At 36.2% G+C, this 24,440-nt stretch overlaps 1 protein-coding gene across 4 annotated transcripts in view; it reads left to right on the top strand.

Annotated features, from left to right (window-relative positions):
• CATSPERE (catsper channel auxiliary subunit epsilon) overlaps positions 1 to 24,440 on the top strand; it is a 249,994-nt gene that overhangs the window by 141,023 nt on the left and 84,531 nt on the right. The gene's annotated exons all lie outside the window — the stretch shown is intronic.

Consider the following 24,440-nt stretch of genomic DNA (forward strand, 5'->3'; position numbering starts at 1 on the left):
TCCCGTTCCCGCAGTTTCTTAGCATTGGTTATTGTTTAACTCTCAGGGACATTCCACCCCAATGGGGTGGGGACTTTCCCTGCTTGGGCCTGACTGATTGCTCCTGCTTGGGCCTGATTAATTGCTCCTGGCCCTCCACAATCAAGTCTATTTAGGAACAATTGTCCAACATCATTAAACATTTTAACTACACAAAACTCTGCTAAAGTATCAAATACATGGTCAGCCAGAGCTTGCCTCTTATAAGCATTATAGTAGCAGTATCCAATGGTGATATTCTGCATATCTCTTGTGAATTTACACCACAGACTATCAGTGCCATCTTGATGACTGGAAATAGATTCATTAGTGGATTTTAATCTAATCAGCTTAACGAACATGTGTTCTAGTCTGCTAACTGCCAGAATGCAATATACCAGAAATGGAATGGCTTTTAAAAAGGGGAAAGTTGACAGTTTTTAGGCCACGGAAATGTCCCAATTAAAGCAAGTCTATAGAAATGTCCAATCTAAGGCATCCAGGGAAAGATACCTTGATTCAAGAGGGCTGTTGAAGTTCAGGGTTTCTCTCTGAAGTGGAAAGACACATGGCAAGCATGGTTAGGGTTTCTGTCTCAGCTGGAAGGGCACATGGTGAACATGGCATCATCCGCTAGCTTCCTCTCCAGCTCCCCAGGAGGTGTTTTCCTTCTTCATCACCAAAGGTCACTGGTTGGTGGGCTCTCTGCTTCGTGTTCTGCAGCGTTCTCTGTTGTGGCTTTCTCATGGCTCTGTCATTCTTCTCTGCTCTCTCTGAATCTCCTTCTTTCTCCAAAATGTTTCCTCTTTTTATAGAATTCCAGTAAAGTAATCAAGACCCACCTAGAATGGGTGGAGACAGGTCTCCACCTAATCCAGTTTAACAACCACTCTTGATTGAGTCACATCTCCAGGAAGATGATCCAATTAAAGTTTCAAACATACAGCACCGAATAGGGATTAGAAGAAACAGTTGCCTTTACAAAATGGGATTAGGATTAAAACATGGCTTTTCTACGGCACATGCATCCTTTCAAACCAGCACAAAAAGTCCCAAAAATCTCAGAAAACTGGTCATAAATCTCATCCTTAAGATTCTGTTTCTCAAAAACTAATTCTGGGTAAGTCCTGAAACCTAGAGCGCCCAGCCTCTCCAGAACATTGGATAATTCCATCTCCTTACCCTATGTTAGTGACAGACCCTTCCAATATGAAAAATCTAGAATGGCCATAGCCCAAACACTCCAAAAGAGAGGGACAGAAAGCTCAAAGCTGATGGTGGAGTTAGACAGCGAAGATAGGAGTTAACAAATAAATAGGATTGCTGAATCATTAAATTGATATCTCTTTTAGTCTCCAGTATCTTAGAGCAGCTAGAAGTAAAAACTTAAAATTGTGCAATTGTAACCCATATCAAACTCTGAAATATGTTCTGCACTAACTGTGGTGCTGTGCTTTGAAATGTATTGGTTTTTTGTATATATATTACTTTTCACAAAAAAAGAAGGGAAAATAGTTGATTGTGATGATGTTCTAGTTTGCTAGCTGCTGGAATGCAACACACCAGAGATAGATTGGCTTTCAATAAAAGGGAATTTATTTAGTTAACATATAGTTCTTCAGAAGAAAGGCAGCTAACTTTCAACTGAGGTTCTTTCTTACATGGGAAGGCACAGGGCAATCTCTGCTGACCTTCTCTGGAGGCCTCTAGGTTCCAAAATCTTTCCCTGGGGTGATTCCTTTCTGCATCTCCAAAGGCCTGGGCTGAGCTGCAAGTGCTGAGATCAGGTATGCTGAGTTGCTTGGGCTGTGCTACATTGAGCTCTCTCATTTAAGCACCAGCCAATTAAATCAAACACCATTCACTGCAGCAGGCATTCCTCCTAGCCGACTGCAGATGTAATCAGCAACAGATGAGGTTCACATGCCATTGGCTCATGTCCACAGCAATAGAACTAGGCACCTTCACCTGGCCAAGTTGACACCTGAATCTAACTACCACAGATGATTAAAAATATTTAAACTTTCTAGCCTCCTATATCTTGGAGCAGCTAGAAAGAAAAATCTAAAAGAATTGAATGGTAGCCCATGAGAAACTCTGGGATTTGTCCTGTAACTACTAGTTGAAGAATGCTTTGAAAACTATTGCTTTTTATTTCTATGCTTTGTACATATGTTATACCATACAATTAAAAAGTTAAAAAAAAAAACTAAAGAAAAAACTAATTCTGGGGGCTTCCAGGAAGATCATGAAATAAGGAGAGGCAGAACTCACTCTTCCACTAAAAACACCTAGAGAACAGGAAGGAACTGTCCAAAGAAACTGTTTTGGGGGTTGGGAGACAAGGGGAAAACCATGCAATATACACTATAGAGCTGGACGCCACAGGTCCTGGTGCCCCTCCCTCAACCTCAAGGCCAGTAGCTTCTGATGGCCTGGTTCTTGCCTGACTGGCTGCTGTGGACTGGGAAAGTGAGGGAAATGCTCTGAGGAAGAAAAAAGGTTGATGGAGAGTTTAAAATATTCAGAGATAAAAATGAGCTAAGAGAGTTCATTAACATACAAGAAATACTAAAGGAGTTCTGCAGTCTAAAAAGAAAACACAGGAGACTCTTGGAGGACAGTAGACAATGAAGATTATCTGTAAGGGTAACTGGAAACATATAAAAACAAAAATAAGATATGACATATAAAAGCCAAAGGATATAATAGTTGAAGTACCACCTTTTGAGTAATAACACTGGATTCTAAAGGACTAGACTCTCTTGTTAAAAGACAAGATTAGCAGAATAGATTTTTAAAATGTGATTCATCTACATGCTGTCTATAAGACCCAAGGATGTAAACAGGTTGAAAGTGAAAGGGTGGAAAAAGTTATTCCATACAAACAGTAACCAAAAAAGAGCTAGGGTACCTATATTAATATTAGACAAAATAAACATTAAATACAAAAAGTTAGAAGAGGCAAAGAAGGACATTATGCATTAATAAAAGGGGCAATACTCCAAGAAGAAATAACAGTAATAAATATTTATGCATCTAACCAGGGTGCCCCAAAATACATGAGGCAAACACAATGACAAAACTGAAGGGAGAAATAAAAGGTCTCTACAATAATAGTTGGAGAATTCCACATCTAGACAGAGGATCAATAAGGAAGCAATCTGAAAAACAATAAATGAACTAGACCTAACAGACATTTATAGAACTTTACATACCAAAACAGCAAGACACATATTCTTCTCATGTGCCCATGGTTCATTCTCCAAGGTAGACCACATACTGGGCCACAAAGACAAGTCTCAATATATTTTTAAAAGGTTGAGCTTATACAAAGCACTGTCTGTAATCATAATGGAATAAAGCTTGAAATAATAACAGACAGAGAACAAGAAAGTTCACAAATATATGGAGGTTAATACACTTAAAAAATCAATGGGTCAGGTGGGCCATGGTGGCTCAGCAGGCAGATTTCTTGCCTGCCAAGTCAGAGACCCAGGTTTGATTCCCAGTGCCTGCCCATGCAAAAAAAAGGGGGGGGAGAGGGGGTCAAAGAAGAAATTGTAATAGAATTAGTAAATATCTCAAGAAAATGAAAATGAGAACACAAGATATCAAAACTTATAGGATGCAACAAAGGTAGTGTTGAGAGGAAATTTATAGACCTAAATCCTGACATTAAAAAAAGAAGAGCTAAAATCAAAGACCTTACTATATAGCTCATACGAAGAGCTAAAATCAAAGACCTAACAGCAAACTAATCCCAAAGCAAGCATAAGGAAAGATATAACAAAAATTAGAGCAGAAATAAATGTAATCAAGAAAAAAAAATAGATTCAACAAAACCAATAGTTGGTTATTCAAGAAGATCAATAAAATTTACACTCTTAGTTAGAATAACAAAAAAAAGGAGAAGATAAAAAGAAATAAAATCAGAAATGAGAGGGAGGACATTACTACTGACCCTACAGAAATAAAAAGAATCATAAGAGGATAATCAGAGCAACTGTATTCCAACAACTTAAACAACTTAGATGAAATAGACAAATTTCTAAAACCACAATGTTCCAGAATGCAATATACCAGAAATGGAATGGCTTTTTAAAAAGGGGGATTTAATAAGTTGCTAGTTTACAGTTCTAAGCCCACAGAAATGTCCCAATTAAAGCAAGTCTATAAAAATGTCTAAATTAAGGCACCAACACTCAAGAAAGGCCAATGAAATTCAAGGTTTCTTTTCTCTGTCAATTTGAAAGGCACATGTCTGAATATGGCAATGTCTGTTGTGATGTCAGCTAACTTTATCTCCAGGCTTCTTGTTTCATAAAACTCCCCCAGGGACATGTTCCTTCTTCATCCCCAAAGGCCTGGTTGTATGGGCTCTGGCTTTCATCATTCTGAAGCTTTCTCCTAAATGCTTCCTCTTTTAAAGGATTCCAATAACCTAATAAAGACACATCTGAAATGGGTGGAGTCATGTCTTCCTTTAATCCAAGGTTAATACCTACAATTGGGCAATCACATCTCCATGGAGATAATCTAGTCAAAAGATTCCAACCTACCTTATTGAATAGGGAACTTTGCTCCTACGGGAAATGTTGCTCCCATAAGATTGGATCAGGATTAAAACATGGCTTTTCTAGGGTACATAAATATTTTCAAACCAGCACACACAAGAACAACTTATACTGACTCAAGAAGAATAGAAGACCTCAACAAACCAATGACAAGGAAAAAGATTGACTCAATCATCAAAAACCTCCCCAAAAAGAAAAGCCCAGAACCAGATAGCTTCACAGCTTAATTCTACCAATCATTCCAAGAAGAATTGATACTAATCCTGATCAAACATTTCCAAAAAATTGAAAAGGAGGGAACACTACTTAACTCATTTTATAAAGCCTACATCACCCTAATACCAAAGCCTGCAGAAGATAGTACAAGAAAAGAAAGTTACAGACCAATATTTTGAATGAATATAGATTCAAAAATTAGCATCAAAATACTTGCAAATTGAATGCAAGGGCACATTGCATTCTATTCAAAGGTATGCAAGGGTGGTTCAACACACAAAAAAACAATCAATGTAATACACAACATTAACAAATCAAAGGGGAAAAGTGCATGATCATATCAATTGATGCAGGAAAAGCATTAAACAAAATCAGCATCCTTTCTTAACGAAAACACTCTGAAAGATAGGGATCAAAGGAAACTTCCTCAACATGACAAAGGGCATACATGAAAACCCACAGGTAACATCAAACTCAATGTTGAAAGCCTGAAACCTTCCCTTTAAGATCAGGAACAACATAAGAATGCTTACTGTCACCATTCTTATTCAACATCCTAGCTAGAGCAATGAGGCAAGAAAAAGAAAAGATATCCAACTTGGAAAGGAAGAAGTAAAACTTTCACTATTTGCAGATAATATGATTCTATATTTAAAAGTCCTGAAGAATCTACAACAAAGCTACTAGAGCTGATAAAGGATACAAAGTCAACACAAAAAATCAGTAGTGTTTCTAAACACCAGTAATGAACACCCTCAGGAGGAAAAAAAAAAAAAAGCCTTCCATTTACAATAGCAACTTAAAAGAATCAAATTTCTAATAATAAATGTAACTATGGATGTAAAGAACCTATGTTCATAAAACTATAAAACATTGCTAAAAGAAAGAAGATCTAAATAAATGGGAGGACATTCTGTATTCATGGATTGGAAGATTTAGTATTATTAAAATGTGAATTCTACCCAAATTGATGTATAAATTCAATGCAAGCACAATCATAATTCCAATGGCATACATTGAAGAAATTGAAAAGCCATTCATCAAATTTATTTGGAAGGGCAAGGAGCCCCAAATAGCAAAAAACATCTTGCAAAAGAAGAATGAAGTTGGAGGACTCACATTGCCTGAATTTAAAGCATATTACAAATCTACAGTGGTCAAAACAGCATGGTATCTAGCAGAAAGATAGACATATTGATTTCCAACAAGGCAGCCAAAGTCCACTCAACTGGGATATAACTGTCTTTTCAATATTTGGTGCTGGGAGAACAAGATATCCATATTCAAAAAAATGAAAGAAGACCCCTATCACACACCTTTTACAAAAATTAATCCAAAATGGATCAAAGACCTAAATATAAGAGTTAGTTTCATACAATGCCTAGAAGAAAATGTAGGGAAGTATCTTCAAGATCTGGTGGTGAGTGGAGGTTTCTTAGACTTGACATCCAAAACACAAGCATCAAAAGAAAAATTAAATAGGGCAGGCCATGGTGGCTCAGCAGGCAGAGTTCTCACAGCCATGCTGGAGACCTGGGTTCAATTCCCGGTGCCTGCCCATGCAAAAACAAAGAAAAATTAAATGGGATCTCCTCAAAATTGAATACTTTTGTCCTTCAAAGGACTTTGTTAACAAGGTGAAAATGCAGCCAATTCAATGGAAGAAAATATTTGGACACCACATATCCAATAAAGATTTAATATCCAGAATATAAAAAGAAACCCTACAACTCTACAATAAAAAGACAAATAAGCCAATTTTTAAATGTGTAAAAAACTTAAACAATTTTACGAAAAGGAAATACAAGTGGCTAAAAAAGCACATGAAAGATGCTCAACTTCACTGCTTATTAGGGAAATGCAAATGAAAACCACATTGAGATATCATTTCACACCTACTAGAATAGCCACTATTGAACAGAAAGCTACATGTGCTAGAGAGGATGTGGAGAAATAGAAACACTTACTTATTACTGTGGAAATTTAGAATGGTGTAGCCACTTTGGAAAGCAGTTTGACAGTCCTCAGGAAACTAAGTATTGTATTGCTATATCATCTGGCAATATCATTACTGGGTATATATGCAGAAGAACTGAAAGCAAGAGGTGAACATACATTTGCACATCAATGTTCATAACAGTACTACTAACAATTGCCAAAAGATGGATACAACAAGTATCTATCAACGAATCACTGGATAAACAAAATGTGGTATATGTGTATGATGGAATGCTAGTCAGCAGTAAGAAAGAATGAAGTCCTGAAGCATGTAACAACATGGGTGAATCTTGAGGACATTAGTTTGAGTGTTATAAGTCAGACTTAAAAGGAAAATATTGTATGATCTCACTAATATTAACTAATTATAATGAGAAAACTCATAGTTAAAATCTAGTGTACAGGTTACCAGGAAATACAATGAGTAAAGAGAATGGGGAGTGGATGCTTAACGTGTGCAGAATTTTTAACTAGGTTGAATTTAAATGTTTGGGAATAGATTGAGGTGTTGTTAGCAGAATACGGTGAGTGTAATTAACATATATTGAATTATGTGTGTGATTGTGGTTGAAAGTGGAGGTTTAGAGTTGAGTATGTCACTAGAAGGGAAGCTAGAGGATAAAACGTGGAACTGTATAACACAGTGAACTTTCTGTTGATGATGATAGTGATTAATAGTACAATATGAAAATGATCTTTCATGAATTAGAACAAATGTACATCACTACTACTGGAGTTAATGATAGAATAATAGATGGGAAAACTGTACCTATTACAAACTATGGATTATAGTTAACGGTAATATTTTAATAGTCTTTCATCAACACAGTAACTAATGTAGCACACCAATATTAAGGGTTAACAATAGTCAGGGATAAGGAGTATGGAATATTTTGTTTTGTTTTGTTGTTTTGGAATAATGAAAATGTTCTAAAATTGATTGAAATAATGAATGTACAATTATGTGATGATTCTGTGAACCACTGATTGTACACTTTGAATGGGTGTTATGATAGGTAGACTATATCTCTGCTCATATAAAACTGCTCAAAAAAAACACCAATTCTTATACAAAAATAATTATTAGTCGAGATTCTCCAGAGAAATAGCACTGATGGGATAAATATATAGATACATAAATATTAAGAGATTTATTATAGGAATAGGCATGCATGGCCATGGGAATTGGCATGTCAAAATTTGATAAGGCAGGCCACAAGTTGGAAATTCAATGATGTTGGTGTTGAATTCTCCAGGAAGAGCTGGCTGACTGAAGTGGAGATAGAAATTCTTCTTCTTGACTGCTGAAACCCTCAGTTTTCGCTTTAAGGTCCCCAGCTAATTGGAAAAGGAGACTTCTCTCATTGCTGAAGATCTTCTCTTTTGTTGATTGTATATGTAACTAGTCATAGATAAAATTAACTGATATAAATACACGTTCAAAATAGCTTCCTAATAACCAAACAGGCCAGTGTTTGCTTGACCAAACACCTGAAAACAATATCCTAGCCAACTTGATACATTAAATTAATTATCACACCTCTCCTTCTAAAACAAATGTAAAAAGAAAAGATTTACACTTTTTTTCAGTTCAGGGAAATTTTCACTGAGTATATAGCTCAAATATCTGCATATAGTCTCATGGTTTTCTTTCTAAGAATTGGATGTATTTTTCCCACTCACAATTCAGCCACTCAAAATATTAGTTGTCTATCAAAATATATAATGGCCAAAGACAATTAAACATCAAAATTTGTGTTTTTAATAAAATACTGGCTCAATTACTTACTAGTCAGTGACAATGAGCAAGTGTCTTAGTTCTCTCATCTTTAGAAATTGGGACAATAAAGCAGCCAAGGGTAAACTCTGTCATAATACTAGCTGGATACAAGATTAAGGAACAGATGCCTTCTATCTACATTCCAGAGTCTACATTCCAGCAATAGCACACTAAAATTTCAAAACGTCCAGATTTCAATAAAAGATTATAAAACATACAAAGAAATTGGAAGACGTGGCCTAGGCAAAGAAGATTTAAATACTAGAGACCATCAATGAAAGGACTAGACCTGGTACATATAAGACAATGTGTTCTACATATGCTCAATGAGATAAAGGAAAACCTGGACAAAGAACTGAAGGAAATCAGGAAAATGTTAGATAAACACAAAAAAGAATACCAAGATATGTAAATTATGAACAAGAACCAAACAGAGGTGAAGACCACTGTAACAGAAATTAAAATTCCCTAAGGGGTCCAACAGCAGACTGGGACTCACATAAGAAATTATCAGCGAACTTGAAGATAAGGTAGTTTCAATCATTCAGTCTAAGGAACAGAAGAAATGAAGAAAAGTGAACAGAGCCTAAGGAACTTATGAGACATCATCAGGAGGATCAATATACACATTGTAGGATTCCCAGAAGGAGTAGAAAAACAGAAAGGAGCAGAGTTCATACTTAGAGAAATAATGGCTGAAAAATCCCACATTTAATGAAAGACATGAATAATGACTTCCAAGATGCTCAAATACCAAACAGGATAAACTCAAATAGGCCTACACTGAAGCATATTATAATCAAACTGTTGATTGCCATAGAGAGAGAATTCTAAAAGCCACTAGAGAAGAAACAAGTCACAAGGGAGTCTCAATAAGATTAAGTGTTGTCATGGTCAGGTTCATGTTGTCAACTTGGCCAAGTGGTGGTGCCTGTTTGTCTGGTTGGGCAAGTGCTGGCCTGTCTGTTGCAATGAGGACATTTCATAGAATTAAATCATGATCATGTCAGCTGCATCCACAGCTGATTCCATTTGTAATCAGTCAAAGCAGAGTGTCTTCTGCAATGAGTGATGCTTAATCTAATCACTGGAAGCCTTTTAAGGAGGATTCAGAAGAGACAGGCTCTCTTCTTGCTTTGGCTGGCGAGCCTCTCCTTGGAGTTCATCCAGACCCTCCATCGGAATCGTCAGCTTCACAACCTGCCCTGTGGATTTTGGACTCTGCATTCCCACTGTCATGTGAGACACTTTTATAAATTTTATATTTGTAAGTGTTCCCTGTTGATTCTGTTTCTCTAGAGAACCCTAACTAATGCAAGTGTCAATTTCTCACTGGAAATCATGGAGGCAAGAAGAAGTGGGATGACATATTTAAAGTGGTAAGAGCAAAAAATGCCAACCAAGAGTTCTATATCTAGCAAAACTATCCTTCAAAAATGAGGGAGAGGGTGGTGCAATGATGGCTCAGTGGCAGAATTCTCTGGCATTGCCATGCCAGAGACCTGGGTTTGATTCCTGGTGCCTGCAAAACATGCAAAAAAAAAAAAAAAAGAGAGAGAGAGAGAGAGATCAAGACATACTTAGATAAACAAAAGCTGACAAAGTCCATCACCACTAGACTGGCCCTAAAAGAGATGCTAAAGAGAGTTCTTCAGGTTGAAAGGAAAGGACAGCAGACAATAGTTTGAAGCCCCAAGAATAAGTAAAGATGTCCAGTAAGGCATAAGTAAGGGCAATGACATAGGTAAATATAATTACCAATACCATTCTACTTTTGGTTTTTAACTCTGTTTTTTACTTCCTATAGGATCTAAAAGGCAAATGCATAAAATATGAAGATGAATCAGTGGTTTTGAATTCGTAGTGTGTAAATATGTAATTTGTTCCAACCACATAAACATGGGAAGATGGAAGGGGGTAGGAACATGCTTTGTGGAAACTTTTTGTTTTCCTGGATGCTAAAATAAATACCATTAAATGTGTTGACTTAACAACAGGACTTTATCAGCTCGTAGATTCAGAGCCTAGAATGTTTGCTTCCTTCCAGGGTTGGTATTTTCTGGCTTGCCAGCACTTTTTGTGATTCCTTGGATTTTCCATTGTATGGCAATGCACATGGTGGTGTCTGTTCCTTTAGTTTCTGGGTTGTATTGACTTCCAGCTTCTGGCTGCTCCCTAGGGCTTCCTCTTTGTTTCAAATTTCCTTTGTGTATAAGAATTTGGGCCAGATTGGATTAAGGCCTGCCCTTATTCGTAAGGGTATAAGTAATCACGGTCTTCAAAGATGCTATTACAAATGAGTTCACACCCATATGACCTGGGGTTGGGACCCGAACATACATTTTGTGGGGGGCATGATTCAATTCCAAATACTAGCAATGTTGAGTTGGTATCAAAGAAAATGAGATTGTTATAGATTGAGAATGTTAAATTTAAGCCCACGAAAACAACAAAGAAAATATCAGAGAACACACAAGTTCACAGAGACAAAAATTATAATACAGGTTGCTTCGGGCAGGGGGCGGGGGACAGGGAGAATGAGAGTTAATGCATAATTGGTGTAGGGTTTCCGTTTGGCGAAATGGGAAAGTTTTAGGGTTGTAAGGTGTTGAGGTACTGCAATATTGTGAATGTGATTAATCGTTGAACCAGTATGCTTGGAAGTGGTTAAGATGGGAAAGTTTATGTTGTATAGACACACCTCGTAGATATTGTGGGTTCAGTTCCTGACTACCACAATAAAGCAAATATTGCAGTAAAACAAGTCACACAATTTTTTTGGTTTCTCATGATATAAAAGCTGCATTTACACTATACTATAGTCTATTATTAAGTGTGCAACAGCATTATATATTAAAAAACGATGTACATTCCTTAATTAAAATGCAGCAAAGAAGCACAAAGTGAGCACATGCTGTTGGAAAAATGGTGCCAGTAGACTTCCTCAACAGAGATATACCACACACCTTCAATGTGTATAAAATGTAGTATCTGTGAAGCACAATAAACTGAAGCTCAACAAAATGAGATATGCCTGTATGTATATATACATTTACAAAATTTAAAAAAGAGAAAAGGGCAACTAAAGGAACAGTGACAGTTTAATTCTATACATGATCCTAGATGGGATTTAGCAGAAAGGCTCAAAGGGACATTATCGGGACATGTGAAAAAATCGGAATATAGACTGTAAGCTTCATAACAATGTTAAATGTCTTTAACTTGAAAACTGTACTTAAAGTGGCAACATAAGTGAATATACTTGTCCTTAGGAAATGTACAGGTCAATAATAAGTGTTCAAGGAGCAAGATGTATACAACCGAAAGTCAAGTGTTCAGAAACTGGATTGATAAATAGGCAGACAATCAGATGGACAGATAATGGATTAATGAATAGATAGAAGATAAGGCAAATGTACAAAATGTTAAAATTGCTAGATATGGGTATCTGGGAGGGAGTGGGATATGTTGGAGTTCTCTACATAAGGTTTGTATTATTTCTGTAATTTTCCTGTTTGGTTTAAAGTATTTTGAAATTAAAAGTTTTTAAAAATTTTTAAAATTTGGATAATAATAGTACGTACCTAATAAAGTTATTATGAAGATTAAATATGTTAGTAAATGTAAAGGACTTAAAAGAGTATACCTTCTATATATTAAGTTCTACATGTAAACATTATTACTAAAAGTACTACTACTACCACTAATACCATAATTCATGAGAACATTATTCTTACAGCACCCTGCTTATATTATGTAGACTGTGTTGCTGTAAGTCCAAAAGCTAATTATTGTTTAGCACAGTGCTGAGCATCATAGCTAAACCAGTCATTAAAAAAAGTGAATATAACATGCATACATGAAAGTGGGCAAAATATTTATGCAAAATTTAGCAAATTATTATAAACTAAATACCCATGTAATCACCACTCAAGTTAAAAAAGAACATTAGGAGTACCCAAAGCCCCGAAAACTTCTGCCATTCCTGATTATAACTTTTCTTCCTCCCCAAAGAACTAAACCCTAGTTTAGACTTTTGTAATAGTAATGTCCCTTCTTTTCTTCATAGTTTCACTATCTACATATGATCACTAAATAGTTTAGTTTTGTCTATTTTGAGCTTCATATAAATGGAATCATTTTATATACACATACATATATTAATATATACATATATATTTATTTGCATCTTCTTTCAATATTATGCTTGTGGAAATCCATGTTGTTTCATATAGCTGAAATTCATTTATTTTCACTGCTCTAAAACATTCCTTTTTATGAGTATACCAAATATTCATTTCCTGTTGATGAACATTGGGCTATTTCTATTTTGGGGGCTATTCTGAATATTGTTACAAGGAAGATTCTAGTATATACTTCCTGATAACAATGTAAACATTGTTATTGGGCAGAATCATTAACTTTCACATAAGACTCTTGATGAGACTATAAATTCAATTTGTATTATAATTCTGCAACATATGAAAATGTTCAAACATACAGAAATGTTGAAAGAATTTTATATTTAACCCTTGTGTCCCACTACCTAGATTCTACATTAACATTTTACTATACTTCCTTTATTATACATCTTTGTGTCCATCCATTTTTCTTATGCAGTTCAAAGTAAATTGCAGGCATCAGCACCTTTCCCTTAATATTTCTAGACATACTAACTAGATCTCAAATATTTGCTTAGTTTCTTTCCTTTGAGTTAAATATATATGACAATATGCACAAAATTTACATTTACATCCACTGTTTTGACAAATTTATACACATGTGTAATCCAAAACTTTATCAAGAAAGGGTGCATTACTATCAGCCCAAAAAGTTTTCTTGTATTCTTTCATGGTCAGTTGCTGTCTGCAGCCCTCTTAGAAGCAACCACTCTTCTGATGTTTTCCCATCATACATTACTTTTTCCTTGCCTAGAAATTCATGTAAGTGCAATCATACAGTATTAGGCTTTTGTATAAACTTCTTCACACAGCCTATTTTTTTGAAACTCACTGCTGTGAGTACAAACAGTTCATTCCTTTTCATTGCTGAGTTGTATTCCATTACATGAATACACCACACTTCATTTATCCAGTCTCCTTTTGATGGGCACTCGGCTGTTTCCTATTTGGAATTATTAGTACAACACCTCAGTAAGAGTTCTTTCACAAGTCTTTTCATGGACATCTGCTTTCATCTCTGTTGGATGAATATCAATTTTATAAGAAACTGCCAGGCCCCTTTCTAATGTTTGAAAGCTCTGATTGTACTATCTCCATTACACTTGGTCTTTTTAATTTTAGCCATTTTGGCAGTTTATGGTGATATTTCATTATGATTTTAGTTTGCATTTCCATGACAACGAATTATGTTGAAGACTTTTTCATGTTTTTAACTTCTTTTTAAAAAAAATATTTTTATTGCGAAATCTTCACATACATATCATCTATGGCAAAGTATACAATCAATGGCTTACAATATCATCACATAGTTGTATATTCATCACCATGATCATTTTTTTGAACATTTGCATCACTCCAGAAAAAAAGGAAAAGTTCATACATCCCATACTCCTTACCCCGCTTCTCATTGATCGCTAGTATTTCAATCTACCCATTTTCCCCCCTATTATTTATTTATTTATTTTTCCTTATATTTTTATTCACATGTCTGTACCCAGGATAAAAGGAGCATCAGACACAAGGTTTTCACAATCACACAGTCACATTTTATGTCTTCTTTCATGAAGCATTTGTTCAATTTTTTCTCATCTTTTTATTAGGCTATTTATCTTTTTATTTTTGAAGTTAAGGGTACATTATATATCCTGAATCAGTCATTTGTCAGTTATATGTTTTGTGAATATTGTCTTACAGTTTGTTTACCTATTCATTTTCTTACTGGTGAATTTCAATGAGCAGAAATTCATCTATTATTATTGCTTTTTGTGTCCTGAGGCTTACCCCTAAGTCATTAAAACATTTTTTCCATGACGTCTTCTAAAACTTTTAAGGTTTTAGCATTTATTTTTGAGTCATGATGTAACTCAAATTAATTTTTGTATATGGCATGAGGTTGAAACCTAGGTATTTTCCATTTGGATATCCAATTATTTCTGTACCATTTATTGATGAGATTTTCTTTTCCCCTTTGTATTTGCTTTTACATATTTATTGCATATTAAAGATCCATATAAGTGTAAGCCTATTTTTGTGTTCTATATTCTACTCCATTCATTTATTTGCCAATTGCTTTTACTACCTTATGTTGTCTTGATTACTGGGCACAGTTAAATTTTGTGTCTGATTTTCATTGAAGTCAGTTCTGTGGCTATAATAAGTAAGAGATTATTTTAGGGATACCATAGAAGTTTATTTCTAGAACTGTGACTTGAGCTTAAAGTTTAAAGGTCTAACCTGAGCATTTTCCTTCTGGAGGTAAAGCCAATGCACTCAGAAGCAGCCATTCTTAGAGTCCATTTCTTCTTTCAATTCTATCGATTTTTGTTTTCTGAATCTTCAAGCTCTGTTAAAGTATAAAAATTATTTAGAATTGTTATATCTTTTTAATGAATCAACTCCTTTATCATGATGAAATGGCCCTTTTTTTCTCTGAGTATAATCTGGTCTCTGAATTCTACTTTGATGCTAATATAGCCCCTTGATTAGTGTTAGTATGGTATATCTTTTCTTATCCTTTTGATTTTAACCATTTGTGTTTTTATACAAAGTGATTTGCTTTAAGTTGAGTCTTAATCCAATATGAAAATCTTTGCCTTTTTATCAGGTGGTGTCATGGTTAGGGACAGGTGTCAACTTGGCCAAGTTGTGGTACCTGTTCATCTGATTGGGCAAGCCTTGGCCTGTCTGTTGCAATGAGGACATTTCATAGGATTAGGTCATGATCACGTCAGCTACATCCACAGCTGATTCCATTTGTAATCAGCCAAAGGGGAGTGTCTTCTGCAATTAGTGATGCTAAATGCAATCATGGGAAGCCTTTTAAGGAGGACTCAGAGGAGACAGGTTGCATTCCTGCTTTGGCTGGTGAGCCTCTCCTGTGGAGTTCATCCAGGCCATCCATTGGAGTCATCGGCTTCGCAGCCTGCCCTGTGGATTTTGGACTCTGCGTTCCTACGGTCACGTGAGACACTTTCATAAATTTTATATTTGCAAGTGTTCCCTGTTGATTCTGTTTCTCTAGAGAACCCTAACCAATACAGGTGGTTAGACTATGTGAATTTAATGTGAGTTGTATATATATATATATATGGTTGGATTTAAATCTACCACTTGACTATTGGTTTTCTATATGTCCCTTTGGTTTTTGTTTTTCCTCTCTTTCTGACTTCTTTTTGATTGTTTCCTATGACTCCATTTTATCTCTTTGTTGGCTTTTTAGCTATACCTATTTGTCTATGCCACACATCTTTAACTTATCTCAGTTTCTCCGTAAGTAATATTATGTCACTTCATGAATAGTATAATAACCAAAAATAGTTTACTGGCATTTTTTCCTCTCATGGCCTTTTTGCTATTGCTGCCATACATTTTATTTCTACAAATTTTATGAACCACACAATGCACTGTTATTTGCTTTCACCAGTCAATTATCTTTTAAAAGAGATTAAAATAAGAAAAAGTATTTCATATTTATATATATATTTGTCATGTCCAGTGCTGTTCCTTCATTTGTGTAGATCCAGATTTCCATCTGGTATCAGTTTCCTTCTGCTCTTCAATTTTTGCTTTATGAATTTGAAAATATATTACTAGATGCATAAAATTTTTAAATTCTCTTCCTGGTGAGCTGCAACTTTAAACATCATGAAGTGACCATCTTTCTCCCTAGTAATGCTTTTTGCCTTGAAGCCTATTTGGCTTCACACCTCATAAAGCTACATCAGCTTTGTTTAGGGTTTCCAGGAATACTGTTGGTTGGGGCTTGGCATATCATAGCATTTTGTAATGTCTGACTGAAGCCTGCCTAAGACTAATCTCCAGAATGACCTCTCAACTCTATTTGAAATCTCATAGCCATTGAAACCTTATTTTATTACATTTATTTCTCCCTTTTGGTCAAGAAGACATTGTCAATCCTGCAATGCCAGGGCCAGGCTCATCCCTGGGAGTCATGTCCCATATTGCCAAGGAGATTTACATCCCTGAAGGTCATGTCCCATGTAGCAGAGAAGGTAATGAGTTTATTTCCAGACTTTGGCTGAGAGAGAGAGAGAGAGAGAGAGAGAGAGAGAGAGAGATACCACATTTGAGCAACAAAAGATGTTCTCTGGGTGTGACTCTTAGGCATCCTTATAAGTAGGCTTAGCTTCACCATTACAGAAAAGTAGCAGATATACACACAGCCACACATAAAAGAAAACCTCTAAACCCAATATAACTTATCTGTCCCCCAATTATATAACCCTAGTACTGGTATGGTACTAGTAAGGTATTGCTGTTAAATCTAGTCCATAGCATGCAATAGGTAACTTTTCCCATACCCCTGTATTATTAACACTTTGTACAAGTGTCATACATTTGAAGTAGTTCATGCAAGAACTTATTTATATTTATAGTGCTAGTTGGTGAGATATATGACTTCAGGCAACCCTTTTCAATTATATTCACCTTCAATAGGCACTATTAGTAACAAACTACTATCACCTCTGTCCATTCCCATACATTTAAGATCAATCTTGTTGACAAATCTGTACATGCTAGTAACTACTCCCTCTTTTCTAGCTTCTATCTCTAGCTTCCCCATACTATACATTTTAAGACTCTGAGTTTATATTTTCTAGGTGGTTCATATTACCGCATCTGTCTTTTGTGTCTGGCTTATTTCACTCAGCATTATGTCTTCAATGTTCATCCATGTTGTTGCCTACTTCAGGACCTCATTCCTCCTTACTGCTGCATAATATTTCATTGTATGTATATAACACATTTTATTTATCCACTTATCTGTTGATGGACACTTGGATTGTTTCCATATTTTGGCAATTGTGAATAATGTTGCTGTGAATATTGGTGTACAAATGTCTGTTCATATCACTGCTTTCAGATCTTCTGGGAATATACCAAGTAGTGGAATTGCCAGGTTGCAGGGAAACTCAATATTTACTTTTCTGAGGAACCACAGAACGGTCTTCCACAGGAGCTGTACCATTTTATGTTCCCACCAGCAGTGAATATGTGTTCCACTTTCTTCACATCTTCTCCAACGTTTGTAGTTTCCTGATTGTTTAATAGCAGCCATTCTTATAGGTGAGATGATACTTCATTGTGGTTTTGATTCTCATTTTTCTTATAGCTAAGGAAGATGAACTTCTTTTCATGCACTTTTTAGCCATTTGTATTTCCTCTTCAGAAAAATTTCTATTGTTGAGTTGTAGGATTCTTTTATATATATACTGGATATCAAAACCTTATCAGAGGGTGGGCCATGGTGGTTCAGTGGCAGAGTTCTCACCTGCTATGCTGGAGTCCCAGGTTTGATTCCCGGTGCCTGTCCATGAAAACAAAAATAATAAAAAAAAAACAACTTATCAGATATATGGTTTCCAAATATTTTCCACCATTGAGTTGGCAACCTCTTCACCTTTCTGATAAAGCCCTTTGAAGCACAGAGGTGTTCAGCCTTGAGGAGTTCACATTAATCTTTTTTTTTTTTGCTTTCATTGCTTGTGCTTTGGGTATAAGGTCTAAGAAGCTACTTCCTATTACTAGGCATTGAAGATGTTTTTTAGAAGTTTTGTGGTACTGACTATTATATTTAAGTCTTTAAACCACTTTGAGTTAATTTTTGTATGGGGTTTGTGGTAGGGGTCCTTTGTCATTCCTTTGGCTATGGAAATCCATTTCACCCAGCCCCATTTATTGACTATTCTGTCCCAGTTCAGTGGAGTTGGGAAACTTGTCAAAATCAATTGACCATAGATCTGAGGGTCTATTTCAATTCCATTGATCAATTACTCTATCTTTGTGCCAGTGCCATGCAGTTTTGACCACTGTGTATAAGTTATAAAACTTATAATAAGTTTTAAGGTCAGGAAGTGTAAGTTCTGCTACTTCATTCTTTGGAGGATTTTTGAGGGGATTTTCTCTTCCAGATAAATTTGATAACTAGCCTTTCCAAGTTTGCAAAGTAGTTGTTGGAATTTTTATTGGTATTGCATTGAAGCTGTAGATCAATCTGGGTAGAATTGACATCTTAGTGACATTTAGCCTTCCTATCCATGAACACGTGATATCTTTCCATCTATTTAGGTCTTCTTTGATTTCTTTTAGCAATGTTTTGTAGCTTTCCATGTACAGGTCCTTTACATCCTTGATTAAGTTCATTCCTAGATACCTAATTATTTTCTCTTGGGAATAGAATGTTTTTCTCACTTGCCTCCTCAGTTAGGTCATTACTAGTGCATAGAAACATTACTGATTTTTGCATATTCATCTTGTATCCTGCCACCTTGCTGGATTTTTTATTGGTTCAAGTAGCTTTGTCATAGAATTTTCAGGATTTTCCAAACCAAGGATCCTGTCATCTGCAAATAATGAAAGTTTTACTAATTCTTTTCTGATTTGAATGCCTGTTATTTCTTTTTCTTGCCAAATTGCTCTAGCTATAACTTCTAGTACAATATTATGGCATTGTACTAGAAGTTATACTTCTAGATTAGTGGTGACAGTGGGCATCCTTCTCTCATTCCCAATCTTAGGGGGAAGGCTTTCAGTCTCTCACCATTGAGTATGATGCTGGCTGTGGATTTTTCATATATGCCCTTTATCATATTAAGGAAGTTTCCTTCAAATCCTACCTTTTGAAATATTCTTATCAGAAAAGGATCCTAGATTTTGTCAAATATCTTTTCAGTGTCAATCAAAACGATCATGTTATTTTCCCCTTTTGATGTGTTAATGTGTTGCATTATATTGATTGATGTTCTCGTGCTGAACCACCCTCACATGCCTGGAATAACCCCCACTTGGCCTTGGTGTATAATTCTTTTCATGTGCCTTTGGATTCAATTTGCAAGTATTTTATTGAGAATTTCTGCACCTATTTCATTAGGGAGATTAGTGTGTAGTTTTCCTTTATTATAGTGTCTTTATCTCATTTTGTTGTTAATGTTAGCTTCATAAAATAGATTAGGTAGTGTTCCTTTTTCTTCAGTTCTTTGGAAGAGTTTGAGCAGAAGTGGTACTAGTTGTTTTTGAAATATTTCATAAAATTCCCCTGTGAAGCCATCTGGTCCTGGGCTTTTCTTTGTAAGGTTTTTGATAACTGATTGAATTTCTTTACTTATAGTTGGTTTGTTGAGGTCTTCAACTTCTTCTCAAGTTAGTATAGGTTGTTCATATGTTTCTAGGAAAAGGTAAATTTCCTCTAAGTTGTCTGGTTTGTTTGTATACATTTGTTCATAGTATCCTGTTGTGATTCTTTTTAAGTTCTTTGAAATCCATAGTAATGAGCACCCTCTTATTTCTGATTTTATTTATTTGCATCTTCTCTCTTTTTTACTTTGCCTAAAAGGTAAGGATTTGTCTAGCTAGGGATTTGTCAATCTTATTGATCCTCTCGAAGTACCAGCTTTTGGTTTTATTGATTGTATTGTTTTTCTGTTCTCCTGTTCATGTACTTCTGCTTTAATCTGTTTATTTTTTTTCTTCTACTTGCTCTAGGGTTAGTTTGCTGCTCTGTGTCCAACTTCTTTAGTTATTCAGTTAGGTCTTTGGTTTTAGCTCTTTCTTCCTTTTCAATGCATGTGTTTAGAACTGTAAATTTCCCTCTCGGCAACATTTTGCAGCATCCCATAGGTTCTGATATGTTATATTCTCATTTTCATTTGTTTCCAGATATTTACCGATTGTTCTTGCAATTTCTTCTTTGACCCACTGTTTTTTTAAGAGAGTGTTGTTTAACCTCCGTATATTTGTGAAAGTTCTGTTTCTTTGGTGGTTATTGATTTCCAGCTTCATACCATTATAGTCAGAGAAAGTGTTTTAAATAATTTCAATCTTCTTAAATAAATTCAATCTTCTTTATTGAGACCTGTTTTGTGCCTCAGCATATGATCTATCCTGGAGAATGTTCCATGAGCAATAGAGAAGAATGTATATCCTGGTGTTTTGGGATGCAATGATCTATATATGTCTGCTAGGTCTAGTTCATTTAACACATTGTTCAGGTTCTCAGTTTCCTTATTGATCCTTTACCTGGTTATTCTGTCTAGAGAAGGGAGTGGTGTATTAAAATCTCCCACTATTATTGTAGAAGTGTTTATTGCTCTCTTCAGTTTTACCAAAATTTGCCTCACATACTTTGGAGCTCCTTGATTGGGTGCATTAACATTTATGATTGTTATTTCTTCTTGGTGAATTGCCTATTTTATTAATATTTAGTGTCCTTCTTTGTTTCATGACATCTTTGCATTTAAGGGTCTTTTGTCTAACATTATTATAGCTGCTCCTGCTGTCTTTTGCTTACAGCCTGCATGGAATATTTTTTCCATCATTTCACTTTCAATCGTTTTGTATCCTTGGACCTAAGATGATTCTTGTAAGCAGCATATAGATGGATCACATTTTTTAAATCCAGTCTGCCAATCTGTGTATTTTAAATAGAGAGTTTAATCCATTCACATTCAAAGTTATTGCTGTAAAGGCAGTATTTGAACCAACCATCTTATCCTTTGGTTTTTGTCAGATCTATTTTTTCCCTCTCTCTCTTTTTATCCATTAAGTTATCCTTGCTAACACACTTCAATTCTGTGACCTTCTCTAGACTTCTCTCTCTCTTTGTTTTTTCAACTGACAGAACTCCGTTTAGTATTTGTTGCAGGGCAGGTCTCTAGTTAACGAATTCTCTCAGCATTTGTTTGTCTGTGAAGATTTTAAACTCTCCCTCACTTCTGAAATGCAGCTTGCTAGATGAAGAATTCTTGACTGACAATATTTCTCTTTCAGAATTTTAAAATATGTCATACCACTGCCTTCTCTCCCCCATTGAGTAGTGAGTATTAGTCATATATCACTTCCTTTATATGTGGTGAATAGCTTTTCTCTTGCTGCTTTCAGGAGTTTCTTGTCCTCTTCAGCATTTGACAATCTGATTAGTATATGTCTTGGAGTGGGTCTATTTGGATTTATTCTATTTGGGGTTCATTAGGATTCTCTTATTTGCATATTTATGTCCTTTATAAGGGTTGGGAAGCTTTTCCCAATTATCTCTCAAAAAAACCTTCCTAGCCCTTTTCTCTTCTTCTTCTGAGACACCAATCATCCTTATATTTGGGTGCTTTATGTTGTCCGTCATTTCCCTAAGATCCAATTCAAATTTTTCCATCTTTTCACCAACTGGTCTTTTGTGCTTTCGAATTCAGTTGTACTGTCCTTTAGTTCACTTATTCTTTCTTCTGCCTCTTCAAATCTACTATGTGTCTGTAGTATATTTTTAATTTTATCTATAATATCTTTCATATCCATAAGATCTGCTATTTTTCTATTTATTCTTTCAAATTCTTCTTTATGCTATTATAGTGCCTTATTGATATCCTTTATGTCTTTAGCCAACCTATTGAAGTTATTTAGGAGATTTGTATGAACATCTTTGATTAGTTGTTCCAAATTCTCTCTCCTCTGACTTTTTAATTTGATCATTCGCCTTGACCATATCTTCTTGAATATTCATATGCTTCATGATTTTTTGTTGTTTTTTAGGCATTTGATTATCTTGATAAGGTTATTTTGAAAATTGATTCCCCACAGTAGTCTAGTTGAATGGGTTTAGATTGAAGGTCAGAAAGTCAGTTTGCCAGAGTGCACTTTCTCTGTCTTCCCAGCAGATAGTGCTCTTGAGCCATGTCTTCCCCGCAACCTGCCTCCTTCCAACTGTGGCAGCACGTTGGGCTGGGTCCCAGCTAGGCAACAATCCAGTCAAGGCTTCCATTTTTCATGTGCACTGGAAGCCACCGACTCTGGGGTTAGACGGTGGGCACTATACACCTGGAAGGGCACTATACACCTGGAGTGAGACAATGCCTGTGGGCACAAAGTGTCTGAAGATTCCCAGGCTCCCACATGCAAAGCCCTCAAGCTGCAGGACTGAGAGGTACCACATCCCCCTGCCAGTAACTAGCCCAGGAGTGCTTTACTTGTTGCCGTCCAACAAGACCTGGGTTTGTACTAGGGCTGTGCTTTGATAGTTGGGTTGCCCATGTTTCTCAGCCAAAGCAAGGCTGGGTTCCCATGCCAGGGGTGTAGATCAGCTTCAGTAGGCCTGGGATAGGGTCTGGAAAGGCTTTGAAAAGCCCTGTAATTCCCCTGCACTTCCCAGCCTTTCTGGCAGATAGCTCTGTTTGGTGACTTAATGGTCCTCAGAAGCTGTTTACCTTTGAGCCCTATCAGTGTCAAACTGGGCAGAGTTGAAATTGTGGGGTTCCTATGCCCTCACTTAGCCAGCCAACATTTGGCTCAGTGTAGGACTGTGCCCCCCCTCCCCCCATGTTACTTGCAATGGAGGATGCCTCCAGCTTCCCCAGTCGGCTGCCATCCCCCAGGCAAGGATTGGGCCTCCCACTGCTATTTCCCTCATGAGTGGGAAATAGCAGACCCAGGATGGGAAACACAGTTTCAGTCCATGTTTTCTCAGACCCTTTGTCCCTAACTGACCTGGGCCTTGAATGTACTCCCCTGTCTCCCAGGTCTCCAAACAGTTGATTTGGGTAGTCCCTGCCTGGGTACTTTCTGCTTTCAGGAAAGATTTTATGGTTCCCTCCCTATTCCTCCATTTTGGAAAATGCTCCTTGCTACTCTTTTGTATTCTGTACACACACACACACACACACACACACACACACACACACTGAGGCTTAAGTCTTGCCATGGGTCTCTGTGGGCTTGGGTCTCTGTGTCTGGATATAGGCAGAGGTCTGACTCACTGTGGTGAGAGATTTCATAGTCTGAGATCCTGGAAGAAGAGATCCTGGCTACCACCTCTGTGCACTTCCCCAGAACTCAGTGAGGGGGTAGGGAGTGGACTGGCCAGTCCAGGATGGAAGTTTCCTGATGTTTTTCTTTTTCTTTAATTCAGCATGGGTAGAGTTCTTCTACCATCTACACTTTCTACAAAGTTGTGAACAAGTGAGAAAAGTCCTTTTCTTCCAGCTGAATCTCTGGGGAGAGGTTTTCAGTAAGCTATTTACGGTGCCATGTTGATGATCCTCCCGCACCATAACCCCCGCTGATTCTTACCTGAGTGTAGTCTTCTGGTAATAGAGGTTGATGTAGAGGGGATCTTATATTTGTTTCTCTATCCTGAATTCTCCCATTCTTGGCTACATTGACAAATGCTTTTTAGGGGAAAAAGTAGCTTATGGTCTCTGGTGTTCTGCTTTACTCTCTAGATTCCCAATTTCCTTCAGTACTTGGACTGGCAGTGACCCATTATCTTGTTATTTCAACTCACGAGCAAAGTTTAGAGAATATGGTTAAATTTCAAAAGAGATAATATTAAATTTTGAAGTCTAATTATGTGCAAGAATTTTATAGTGTTTTTAAATGATAACAGATAATGAAAGGAGGTATATGGCAGAATGCAGGTATATACCTGACAACTGGTTGCTTTCCCTGATCATAGGACTAAATTTATTTAATTTAATGCCCTTCATAGCCTTCAATTTTATCAGAAAGGATTGCATGTTTTGACTCAAACCAATGACAAAAAAAATGAGGAGGAAAGCAGAACCAATATAAATAAAAGGACTATGATAATATAAAATGAAAAGGAAAAATAATAAAAATCTAACACAGTAAATCTCAAATAAACAAAATTGGGATTTCTGAAAAGAA

The sequence above is a fragment of the Tamandua tetradactyla genome, chromosome 7 (genome assembly GCF_023851605.1).
Source record: "Tamandua tetradactyla isolate mTamTet1 chromosome 7, mTamTet1.pri, whole genome shotgun sequence".
NCBI classification, from domain to species: Eukaryota; Metazoa; Chordata; class Mammalia; order Pilosa; family Myrmecophagidae; genus Tamandua; species Tamandua tetradactyla.